Source organism: Marmota marmota, unplaced genomic scaffold (genome assembly GCF_001458135.2).
Source record: "Marmota marmota marmota unplaced genomic scaffold, marMar, whole genome shotgun sequence".
In the NCBI taxonomy this organism is placed as follows: Eukaryota; Metazoa; Chordata; class Mammalia; order Rodentia; family Sciuridae; genus Marmota; species Marmota marmota.
In genome coordinates this window covers 22,461,577-22,475,413 of record NW_025999932.1, presented here as the reverse complement: position 1 = coordinate 22,475,413, position 13,837 = coordinate 22,461,577, and positions in this window count along the sequence as shown.

Sequence of the window (13,837 nt, the reverse complement as noted above, 5' to 3'; positions counted from 1 at the left end):
ATAACCTCTGTCCCTTCCATTGGAATTGTACCACTGTCAGCATCTGTGCATCATGTACCTCTGATAGAAAGAATGCAGAGAGAGGAAAAAAGTCCAACGAGACTGTTCTTTTTCCTGTCCTGCTCATGACCTATTTGTGAATGACCAGAATAGTCCACAGCCAGGCTTTAGCTATCCAGCCACGCCTTATGTGTCCATGCCCTTGCACCTTCTCTGGTCATGTGACTGTGCACACATGCATAGGTGCACTCTCACACTTCTCCTGTGATCCTACACACTTCCACCTTCATTCTCCAATCCAAGACCAAAGATCTTCAGTGAGAACGTGCCAAAGCTATGGCGCTGACCAAAGTTGACCTTCAGGCTAGTGCTGTGGCATCTGATTGGCACAATCTTGGCAAGCTTCAGTGGGGATAACACTTCTATGACTCTATCCTGAGAACCGTCCTCAGGACAGTTGGCATCTTACCCCATCTTTACACTAATCTTGTTGCCCACTGGTTTATAGTCCAGAGAGATCAGTAATAGGAGCAATGGACAGGTTTGGAGCAACTTTTCTTAATGCTAGGGACTGACCAACTTGCACACATGGACACTTAGCCTAGAAGGATGTCCTTCTCATGAGTGCCCCTCTTCATTTCAAAGCACTATTGCTGATTTGTACAGTTTCCTTTAGAATCATTTGAAGGTAGGACAGCATATTTCAAGCACTTGAAAATGGGTATGATTAAAGACACTCTCTGTTGTAAGTTCCTAATGCAGTCCGAGGAGCAACAAATCCAACCGTTTAGGAAGCAGAGTACCACCTCCCACTGTATATAGACTTTGGGACAGAATCAGGTATGCTCCCAGACCCACATGAATCTGTGATGCATTTTCACCTGAGAGTTTGGGATGTCTTCCTGTTACAGAGATGAGCCTGGGACATAGACTTCCGAGGCTTGCATCCTTGCCTGTTCCTTCCTACTTGACTGGCCTCAGAGCAAACCCCAGAACCTCTCGCAGCCTTCATGTTCTAATTGGGTAGAGTAAGCATGCTCCAGGAAACTATCTCGCAGTGTTGGGTAATATAGGACACAGGGAAGGTTTAACATAGATAGTACAGATAGACGCCAATTTAGGATGTTTTGCCTTTACAATGAAGCCAAAGTGAATCTCATTTGTAGAAACCATATTGCCAATTTTGAATTTGGGTCTTTTCTTAGGCTATTGATATTTGGTCGGATCTTTTCTTGGGTTTCTAGGTGGTGGCAGTAACCACAGCTCCTAGTAGTCCTGGGATCATGAGGAGAAAAACCTGACACTCTACAGAGTACTATGCAGCTAAGTTGGGGCATTCGTGGGTTAGGAGCATGAAATGCATCTTCAACTTAACAGTGTTTTCCATTTATGGTGGATCCATCAGGGTGTAACCCCATCGTAAGTCAAGGAGCATCTGTACTCACACTTAACTACTTGGTGCCACTTTCCCTTAGTATTATTATGACTACTGTTGTTGCTTACACTTGCCCAAGGCCTTGAAATTACTAATATTGCTTCCATTACTTAGTGCGATAGGTACCCAGATAAAAGCCCCACATATATTATCTGGCATACTGTTTTCAGCAATGCTCTGAGGTATGCATTGCTAATCTCCCACGTCATAAATAAGGAAATGGATGCACAGAGAGGTTAAGTGAATTTCCTAAAACTACGTAGACTTTATATAAGTCACTGTGAACATTAGAGACAAGTAGTGCTTACTAGGAGATGCCCAGTGAAGTTAGTGAAGGATGGCTGTTCATACGAGGGTAACACGACTCTCCAAAGGCAGCTGGGCTCAGAGCCAAAGGGATGGCCCAGACACCTGCAATCACTCAGAGACCTGAGGTGGGCTCTGGAGGGCAGGCTGGCTCTCTGGAGACAGTGGGGTATTAATGGGTCTGAAGGAGCAGGGTGGACTTCTATGAGGTCAAAGAAGCCCAAAAGTTTCCCTGGAGAGCCAACAGTGGTGGGATTCAAAGGACTGACATGAAAATGACTTGAGCTTGTTCAGAATGGGGCTGACTATTCATTGAATTTTGTTTTTCAAATGACATTTAACTTGAACCAATTCTCATATACAAAACAAAACAAAAAAAATTAGGTTTCAACTGCCTTTAAATGAATCCCAGTGTAATCACTAAAACCTCACATTTAGGTACTTTGCAAACTTTAATAATGTAAGGTTTTAAAAACTTTATTCATGTTTCTTGAAATCCACCAACAGTGTGTGTTTAGGGGGGGAGAAAGCCCAGTGACCAACAGATAGTATTTGTGTAGACATGGATTTGCATGAATAAGAATATTTCTTTATTGTAAAAAATCTACTATTTTACATGCAGGCTTTCCAAACATAAAGCACAGCACAGAATTTTTCCATTTAAATAGATCTTTTAGATGTATTGGAGTCCTAGGTCTACATTCTTAAGCTGGCTAGTTCTTTCCAAATGCCTCGCTTCAGGGACAAGGAAGCCCAGGCCAGGGAAGGCTGTGGCCTCTAAATGTCATTAGCTGGAGGCCCAGAACATGTACTGGAATAGTAAGTCATCCAGAACTTTATTCTGGGGCAGATTTTCATTGACAAGGAAGAGCTGGAAATATAAAAGATTTATCTATTGTACGTCTTCTGGGTCTGAATGATTTTTTGTTACTCCTGACTATTAGACATGATGGTTACAGTTGAATAATAATTATTGCAATCAGGACTAACATTTTCTGCAGTCGGGCACTATCCTCAAATCAAAGTTTTACAAGTATTGACTTATTCATTCTTCACATCCACAAAGGATGCATTTGAAAGCACTAATTCTAGAATTGAAGACATGTAGACATGCAGACCCAGCAATCCATGGCCCATCTCCTCCTGTTTCCTTATCCTGTCTCTGCACACACAGGAGCTTACTAAATTTTCATAGTGTCTGGGCCAAAATTCTCCAACAATCTGTTGGCTTCATAAATTGACTATGCATTTCAGAAATCACTGTATGTTCAATACAGGATGTATGATGTTTGCATGCCCAACATGTGACATGCTAGCGTTTTGAGTCATTGTCATTCCGGGCTGGTAAGCTTTAAAAAGAACTATGTAGAGGTCCAGACTGCACTTCCATCCTGCCAGAAGGAAAGAAGCTGGAGCCATATATCTTCAGAAGTGTATTTTTCCAAGCCTTTTGAGAAGGGGCAGGGAAACTCCTTGCAAGACAGGTCAGTGAACTTGTGGAAATGATAATGACTTACTATCCTTAAAAGTCACAGCAAATATTAAAATGCATTGGGTGGTTGATGTTCCAGACATGATACCAAGTACTTATACCTAAGAACCACTTTCAGTCTTTGTAATGACCCAATGATCTTTAGGCATTTTTATTATCTCCAATAAAAATTAAGGATTGAGAGACTAAGTTATGTACCTGAGATCTTCCATTCATAGGTGGCAGGTCTGTCCAACACCACACCCACCACCTGTGCCCCTGGACACTATTGCCAGCCATCTGTCTTTGAGGGTTGATTTCTGTGTCCCCCACAGGCTCTACTTCATTGTAGCAGCAGTAGTTGCTCAAAACTTCTTTGTAACACCTCTCAATAGAATATTTTCTTGCTCCATAAGTTGAGCTGGGTTCCTTGCTTCTGCCTGAGCCACCTGTGCACGACCTAGGTGAACTGCGCTGAGTGTTTGCACAGGGGATGAGTCCGTTCTACTCTCTGCCACCACCATCCCTCTGCTGAGCCCATGGGGCCCTAGTCTTCTTGATCCAATTTTGTTGTAAGAGTCTCAAGCAGTACTATTTTCAAAGGAAGCATGGAAGACATTTGAAATTACAGAATTTCAGGTGACCTGAAGATACCTCAAAAGAAGCAAATCAACAAAAACAGGGATTCTCTTTTAAAGCAGTGCAGTTGCTTTCTTAGTTCTTTGAGTAAGAAAAAACGTGGATTAGCTATTTTCTTGTATGCCGAGATTGCAAACATTTCAGAAAATGGTCTATCTTTGACAAAAAGATGTTATATTGAGAGTAAAGTGAATTTGGACAACCATTCTAGCTACTCATAGACTTTGAGACCCAAGAATAATAACCCTTACTGCAAGCAACAACTAGTCAAAGTGTGATTCAGCAATGTGTGTGTGTGCACTGTTAATACAGATATAATTTATGCACTTTCATTTAGGTTTTGGCAATGGAAAATCACTGAGGACATATAAAAACAAGGTTGCTTTTCTTCTGCAAGAAATATTAAATAAAATAATATGAGTGCCAAACCTCAGAGTTTAACAATACACACTCAGTCTTTCTACATTTATGTTTTTATGTGTTGTATCTTTAAAAGTGGACAATTTAATAATTGGTGAATTATTTTTAATGTCAATGTCACTGTACATGTTTTGAATTGTATAATTTAATCAATTATTAATGTAATCTATAGTTATTAGTTTGTAAATATTTAGTATAGAAAAATAACAACTTACTTGAAGAACTATCAAGTTTATTCCTGCTTATTGTGATTACCTGAATAAAATGCCAGAGAAGGGCTGTCTGATGAAACTTTCTGGAATAGAATTTTTCTGTATAGCAATTTCTTGCTTGTTTATCTATTGAGCATTGGAACTGACTCTTGCAACTGAGAAATAATTTTTAATTTTATTTCATTTTTAATCAACTTAAAATCTTAAGCCCACATGTGGGTAGTAGCTATCATATTGGGCAGCACAGAGCTAGATATAAACTAAAATACTCATGGAGAAAACTATCCGAGAAATGATTTTTACTATTACTGCAGATGTTCTTTTCAGATATCTGGTTTCTGCCTCTCAGTCTTCTATACAATTTAATTCTTTTCTTAATGTCCTTAAGGTATCAACTCTGGGTTGAACAAACAGCTTCATGAGAGTTGCATGACAGTGAATTGCACTGGAATTAGACACTGTGCCATGTTTTAAGAATATCTAAGGTATAGTGATTTCAACTCAAGGAAACTAAAAAATGAGAAGTGAGTATCACTTTGGACAAGAATTATTACTCCAAAAATTTTACCAGAGTCCTCTTAAAATAATAGGCTTTGTTCACGCCTTCTTTTAAAATAGAAAACAAAGTGAAATGTAACAATTCATGGAACCTCAAAGAAAGTTCTGGGAACAAAACCAGTTCTGTGCTGAGCTCCAGAGCCCACCTGGGGCTGCTTTTGGGTTAGTCTGTTGTCTCTGCCAGGGGATGCAGTGTCTACCTGTATTGGTCACTGTCCTGTCAGTAGTGGGGACCTCCTATGAGCACACACTGACTTTCCAGACACTAGAGGGTCTTCCCCATATCAATCAATTTCTGAAGGATGGTTTTCATCTGTGTCTTTTATCAAACTTTCTTTCGTAAATTTTCAATAGGCTTCTAGCAATGTTTACTTCAAATAGACCACATTATGGGCTGTGTCCAAATTCTTCCATGGATTAAATCTTCTGTCACCTGGACCAGGTGTGGAAGGCAGCCTTGCTTCTCCTCCTCCTACTTCTAGGAGAGAGCAGTGGCTGAGGACTCAGATCAGGTGACAAGTGACCACCTGTGGAGCAGGACAGGAGGATGTGTGGGAGCATACAAAATCAAAAGCAGTACCTTCAGTCACGAAGCATCTGTGTTCCAGGACTGGTGGCTGATCTAGTATCAGACAGGAAGGACCTAAATAAAATTGGGAACAGTCAGGTTCCTCCTGGGTAGGGGATGCTCAAGGCAGGGAAAGAGCAACAGTCATCACGAACACACCCACCTTCCAGAACACCTGCAATGAGGAAGACCTTCTCTTGATTCTAATAAAAAACTTTTCTCCTTGAAATTGTGTGTGTCCTAAATTCACAATCTGTTGAGTTTTGAATAATAGAAGGTGGAAAATGCATGCTAAATGACAGTGGTCTTCCTTCTGTATAATATTTCAGAAATCACTCCCCCCCCCCGGTATTTAATTTGCTTTAATCTCAGTAGGTAACTTCAATATGACACATGTACATGGTACGAGCCCTGGCGCCTCTAATGAAAGCAAACAGCATTAATTTCATGGTGTGACACTGGGTGTGAGCTCCAAGAGGCCACTTGCTCATGGTAATGTTAACTTCTGACTGATTATGTGAAGCTTCTGTAATTAATTTTTGACTGCCTTTTAAGATCCTTGAAATCTAATCTTTAAAATATTGAATATAGAAAATAAATTTAATTCTTTTCTCAATGTCCTTAAGGTATCAACTCTGAGTTTAAAAAAACAGCTTCATGAGAGTTGCATGACAGTGAATTGCACTTTATTTTTATTTTTAAAATGGCACAAGTAATTCATTGTCAAATACTATATTTGCACTATGCTATAACTCTGTTTGTTGCCAGAGAGAAGGTTTTTTAGTTCACGTTGCAATAATTTAGTTAAAAACAGAACAGTTTTCTATGAGGTTCATGACATTTAACATGTAGTAGTTGTGACAAATTTTGTTTTGTAAAAATGTTGTCAATTTCATAATGTTCAAAAATGAGGCTGTTGATTGCTTTCCATTTATCCAAATACACTGTTTAGAAACAGATTTCCTATCTATAGAATAGACATTGGAAGTTTAGGTGTCAGAAAAGCAATACTTTGGAAGGGTAACAAAATTCAATGTATTTTCACAATACATTTGTAACAATGTAACAAAATTAAATTTTGTAAAAAAATTTAGTTTTGTTACATTATTACAAGATCCTAATTAGACTGATATTTTCATATACCAATTTTAGAATGTAGAAAAGTGCAAAAATTATATGGGCCAAGCCCTAAATGAAGTAGCAAATAAATATTTCTGTGTACCCTCAAAATGAATTCTGATTTTCCTTTGACAATTGGTCCTGTTTTAATAATATTTCTATAGTAGATTTATAGTACACTCTTTCCTTCTGGGCTTTGGACAGCTGGTGAAGTTTGACTCCTGCAAGCCAGCCTGTGGGCTCTGGTAGGAGGTCACCACAACAACCTGCAGTAGGCACATTTGATTTCAGCAGGAGCATGGTATAGTGTCAGGTGTGCAGAAAGAGCAAAGACAGGAAGTGCACCTCTTCGGCAAGTAGGGATTTGCTGCCCATCTGGGATCTGTGCTTGAGTGATTATGCACCTGAGGTCTTGCTGTGGTCTGGTCACCTTCTCCAGGACCAGAAGTCACAGGAAGCAAAGCACCTGGGCTGTAACATGGGCCAGAGCCAGGTGAGGAGGCTAAATGCACAGAAGGTGAAGCCACAGGTAAGGGGGACTCCAGAGGGTACCTGCTAGGTCTGCTGATGAGCTGAAGGGAACCTGCCCACCTCACCTCAGAGAAAGCATGAACTGTCCTCCACTAAAGGGGTAGTGGGAAAAATAAATACCAAAGGAATCTACTGACCATTGTTTTGAAACATTTTGCACTGGCTTGGGGTAGAAAGATAAGCATTGTTATAAAAGTGTGTACAAAGGAATGCTTCTATAGCCTAGCACAGGATCAAACTCCTTAATGCTCTATCTCCCAGGGCAGGTAAGTAGGTAAAAAAGGCCTTTCTCCAAAACAGACCTCATTCTTAAGAGTATGCTGTCCACTCCGGTGCAATAGATTCCCTTGTGGGTTGTTTTTGTTGTTGCTACTGTTCAGGATTCTGGTTGGATTTAGAGAATGGTGAACTGGAGAGCTTCCCAGAACAATGGGTTTTGGGGGCATGCGTCAGCTTTACAAAGGAGGATTCTGTAATGTCTGTCCCCTGGGGTTGGTGGCAACTCATGGTCCCTTTGGAAAGAGTGTAGACATATACACTATGCCATTTCCGGACAACCAACTTGGTCCTCACAGCCACCCACCCCTCACAATGGAGTTGCTTTACAAGATGATGTTTCTTCATCACGGATTAACAATGCACATCTTTCCTCAAAATGTGGCAATTCCCCACAGGGCCATCCTCCTTCCTGTGTGGGGAAACTGAAGTCTGGGTCAGACAAGGTCACCAGGTTTGCTTGTGCTTTACCTTTTCAGGTCCCCTTCTTGAAATTGGACAGCTGGTGAAGTGTGACTCCTGCAAGCCAGCTCCCCAGCTCAGTCCCGCCCAGCCCAGCTCTCACTTTTCTTTTTAGTTCACTGTGAATAGAAATAGCGTCCTTGATTTGTGCCAACTTTTTCTTCTATCAGACGGCGTGTCTCAGACCGTCTGATAGAAGAAAAAGTTGGCTACGATCTACATTCGGTGGGGTCGGGCTCCAAATTCCTCAATAGGACACCCATAGCACAAAAGTTAATAACTAGAATCAACAAATGGGACTTACTCAAACTAAAAAGTTTTTGCTCAGCAAAAGAAACAATAAGAGAGGTAAATAGGGAGCCTACATCCTGGGAACAAATCTTTACTCCTCACACTTCAGATAGAGCCCTAATATCCAGAGTATACAAAGAACTCAAAAAATTAGACAATAAGAGAACAAACAACCCAATCAACAAATGGGCCAAGGACCTGAACAGACACTTCTCAGAGGAGGACATACAGTCAATCAACAAGTACATGAAAAAATGCTCACCATCTCTAGCTGTCAGAGAAATGCAAATCAAAACCACCCTAAGATACCATCTCACTCCAGTAAGATTGGCAGCCATTATGAAGTCAAACAACAACAAGTGCTGGCGAGGATGTGGGGAAAAGGGTACACTTGTACATTGCTGGTGGGACTGCAGATTGGTGCAGCCAATTTGGAAAGCAGTATGGAGATTTCTTGGAAAGCTGGGAATGGAGCCACCATTTGACCCAGCTATTCCCCTTCTTGGTCTATTCCCTAAAGACCTAAAAAGAGCATGCTACAGGGACACTGCTACATCGATGTTCATAGCAGCACAGTTCACAATAGCAAGACTGTGGAACCAACCTAGATGCCCTTCAATAGACGAATGGATAAAAAAAATGTGGCATTTATACACAATGGAGTATTACTCTGCATTAAAAAATGACAAAATCATAGAATTTACAGGGAAATGGATGGCATTAGAGCAGATTATGCTAAGTGAAGCTAGCCAATCCCTAAAAAACAAATGCCAAATGTCTTCTTTGATATAAGGAGAGTAACTAAGAACAGAGTAGGGACGAAGAGCAGGAGAAGAAGATTAACATTTAACAGGGATGAGAGGTGGGAGGGAAAGGGAGAGAGAAGGGAAATTGCATGGTAATGGAAGGAGACCCTCAGGGTTATACAGTGGAGGGGGTAGAGAGAGAGGAGGGGAGGGGAGGGGAGAGGTGGGGAGGGGGGAGGGTGGAGGATGGGAAAGGCAGCGGAGCACAACAGACACTAGTATGGCAATATGTAAATCAATGGATGTGTAACTGATGTGATTCTGCAATCTATGTATGGGGTGAAGGTGGGAGTTCATAACCCACTTGAATCAAAGTGTGGAATATGATATGTCAAGAAATTTGTAATGTTTTGAACAACCAACAATAAAAAATTAAAAAAAAAAAAAAAGAAATAGCGTCCTTGAGCTGATTGCAAGTGACATCTCTTTGGCCAATCGTCCTAGGCTGAGGTAGTCAGTTGGTGCCTGAAGTTGGATATACCTGCCCAAACCTGAGCTCTCATTTTCTTCCTGTGTTACTTTGGGCAAGTCATTTTATTTCTCTTAGCCTGAATCTCCTCATCCATGAGATGCTGCTGATGAGATCGTGGAGATACAGCAGCAACTCATGGAAGCTCAAAAAGTGGAGCTCTTTAGATTATTGTGAATGAAAAATTTAGCGTCAGGATAAGCAAGTTTTCCCAAACCTCAAAAAGTCACAAATTGTTCCCCAAGGGTTAAACAAAGCCTAGAGACATGACAGGAAATATCTAAAATCATAATGCAGGAACATGGAGTAGTGTTGTGTGTCTCTTGCTTCAAAGCCTCAGGGCTTTGTCTGAGATCATTCCAAAGTAATAGACACATGGCAAGTTAGCAAAGATCAGCAAATTCTTTTGAAACACTAAAAAGTCCTTGTTTGTTACAGATAATGAAGATAATTCACAAAAGCACACAAAAAGGACCTATAAATCCATGGTTCTTCTAGGTAACCACTTGTAGTTGTGCAATATTCTTTTCTTTTATTATTTATAAATGCATCCCTAAAACCTAAGACCATGCTTTTAAAAATGGTTACAGTCAGGAAAAGTACTAAGTGCTTTATCAGCATTCTGCTTTGTAACATGATTTTCAAAACATGTATTTTTTTTAACTTAATGTACAATGAACATATTTCTGTAAGCATGACACAGTCTTGGATTACATAATTTTTAATGGTTTAGAATTATGTTGAATGGAAATAACCATTGCTTATTTAGCCAATTCACATTTTATTGACTATCCAGGCCAATTCCAATTTTATTATTGAAAACATGCTCCAAAGGATATTCCCAATTACACTTTTTCCCACACTTCTGATTTTTTCCTTAGGAAGTTCTAGAGTATTGCGTTAAAATTCCAAATTGCCTTCCAGATAACTCCCTGCAATCCCATCAGCATACAAGGAAATATCCTCAGTAGACTTTGGATCCATCTGGATATATTTTCATGGACAAGGGAAGGCAAACTGATCGTGATGACTCTGTTAAGTGTCTTTATTTGCTTATCATATACACTGGTAGCTGTATATGATAAGCAAATAAAGACACTTACCCCAGAGACATAGAGAGAAGACGGACTCATATGAAAGGAAGGCTCCAAGCAAACTTGAAAGGAGGACTGAGAACTATGGACTTCTGCAACTGGTCAAATTTCTACTAATAACTTGTATCCATTTGGGGGCACCTTATTTGCTGTGATTTGAATCTCCACCAAAATTCAAGCTGAAATTTAACTCCTATTATGAGTTACTAAGAGGCTGGAAATTTCATCAGACTATGGTATTTGGAGGTAGGACCTTAGGGTGGCATTTAAGGTTAAATGAGACTGTAAGAATGGGACCCTAATCCAGTGAAGATGTGACTTTATAAGAAATGGAAGAAAGGCCTGAGCTAAGATGTTCTCTATTGTCATGTGATGTGCCACTTCAGGACTCTGCAGAAAGTCCCCACGGATAAGAAAGATCTCACCAGAAATCTTGAACTTCTCAGTCTTAATAACTGTGAACCAAATAAACCTTCATTCCTTATAAATTAGTCTGTGGTATTCAGTTATAGCAACAGGAAAAGCACCTAAAACAATATCAGAAAGTGGTCACCATTGGGAATGAATCAAATTAAAAAGTTGATGAAAGCATTAAGAAAGATTAAAGGAATCAGATGAAAGGAATCAGGTTTGTTTATCCTAAAGAAAAGGAGGCCAGTTAGTGACCCGATTATTATCTTAAAGTTTTAAAGAACTTTAAAGAGAGTATTTTCCCCAATATGAATAGACTATTGTTAAGAAGGATAGATCATACTAAATGGGGGTACAAGGGAATAAAACAGATCAAATTGTAAGCAGTGCATGCATGACTATATCACAGTCAATCCTATTATTATGTAAACCACAATGCATCAATTTAAAAAATCAGGACTTTCCAATCAAATACAATGAAAATGCTTTAAATGTATCCTCACCTAATCTGAACTTTTTGATTTATTATCTGCAGTTTACACACAGGACAGTTAAAGAAACTACTTAACTTGCTAAAGTATCCACAGCTAGTATTCTGGTCACTGATGTACACACGAGTGCCTAGCTAGCACTGTGTCTGCAAATGGTTTGTGTTCAGTAAACATTTATTGAATGTAAACTAAAGATGGTAGAATTGGAACTAGACTACAGATCTAGATGCCAAAATCCATCCACTAACTGTTGGACTACACTGTCCCCGATGGGTAATCTGTGCTTGAGGTATTTTAAAGCAAGTTAACTCATATATCAGCTATTACCTTGCAAATAGGTCATTAATCTTGGTCCTATCATCAGATTTCCTTTCAAGTATATTGTAACTCACTTGGGTCTACACAGCCTTTATATAGCAGTCCCCCCTTATCTGAAGTTCCACTTTCTGCAATTTCAGTTACCTACCATCAACTGCAATCTGAAGATACTAAGTGGAAAATTCTAGAAATAAATAATACATAAGTTTTAAATAACTTTTATTATAATGTATTGTTATAATTGTTCTATTTTATTATTAGTTATTGTTAATCTCTTGCTGAACTTAATTTATAAGTTAAACTTTATCAGGGACATAGATGTATAGGAAAAATATAGTATAGCTAGTGCTCAATACTATCTGGGGTTTCAGTCATCCATCGGGAGTCCTGGAACATATGCCCTGTGGATTAGGGGGCATTATTGTCCAGTCAGGGGAAGAGTCTATGGTACGAATGTCCCTTTACTCCCCAATCCCCCATGGGCAGGCCTTTTCTCTGAATCTCACCTCTGTCCACCCTTGTCCCAGCAAAGGGGCCTTCTGTGCCTCCCTAGGTGAAAGTCAACTCTTATGCCTCTTTCAGAAGTAAGCACCTGTGTTAGTCAGCTTTTCGTTGCTGTTAACAAACATCTGAGAAAAGCAACTTAAAGGAGGGATGATTTATTTTGGCTCCTAGTTTCAGTCCAGGGTCAGCCAGCTCCATTGTTCTGGGCCTCAGGTGAGGCAGAACATCATGAGGAGGAAGAAGGAACAGGGCATGAGGAAGAAGAGGAAAGCTGCACAGCTCATGGCAACTAGAAAACGGCAGGGGGGGTGGGGTGGGAGGGGGAGGAGCCATGAACAAGATATAGTTCCCAAAGTCACAACCCTAGGGATCTATTTTCTCCAGCCATGCCCCACCTGCCTACAGTTGGTACTTCCTCCCAATCCATTCTAATTTTTAATCCATCAAATCGATTAATCCACTGATGAGGGTAAAGGCCTCAAGATCCAATAACTTCCCCAAAGTTATTGCACATCTGGACATTTCAGTACTGGGGACCAAATCTTCAGAACATAAGCTTTTGGGAGATATTCTAGATCCAAGCCATAACCTCTTTGCTCCTCTCAGCTTTCTAACCTGTTTCTGTCATGGGTAGTGGCTGACAAGCCTTGGAGCTTCACATCTATCCTGAATCCTGAGGAGTTTATTGTAACATTCACCTTCGAAAACCAGGTCTCTTCTCGAGAGAATACCAATAGTCGCAGTTGATAAAATGTATTTTACTCCTGATCATCTTATTTAATTTTACACACACACACACACACACACACACACACACACATATATATATATCCCATACTTTTACTTTTTTTTTTATAAAATAGAAGTGTTTAGTTATATTTCATGATGACTAGTCATACTTCAACGCATGATATAAGAAGAAAAACATTCTCACCATGATTGTACAGAGAGGAGCCCAGTGCCCTGTTCTAGTAGTTGCATTTGAGGTAATACAAGATGTTTGTCTCTTGCAGGGGGATCTTTGGATGTATATAGGAAAATTCCAGAACATGTCCTTGGAAGAATTGCAGTAGCAGTAAGTATATGGCTTGGGAAATTTGGGTGATTTGATCCTTCTAGTTAAGCCTACTTTTATGTCTTCAGTATTTTTTTTCCCTCACTTTCAGTTGACTATCAGGTTCTTCTTAGTTGCCTTCAGCTTTTATCATTTTTGTCTTTTCTCCCCTTCATAGACCAACCCCCAACACAGCACATTGATACCTCTTAGGCTCAGTGGTACTCTCACCTTTTTTCTTTTCTTTTTTTTTTTTATTGTGGGTTGTTCAAAACATTACAAATTTCTTGACATATCATATTCCACACTTTGATTCAAGTGGGTTATGAACTCCCACCTTCACCCCATACACAGATTGCAGAATCACATCAGTTACACATCCATTGATTTACATATTGCCAT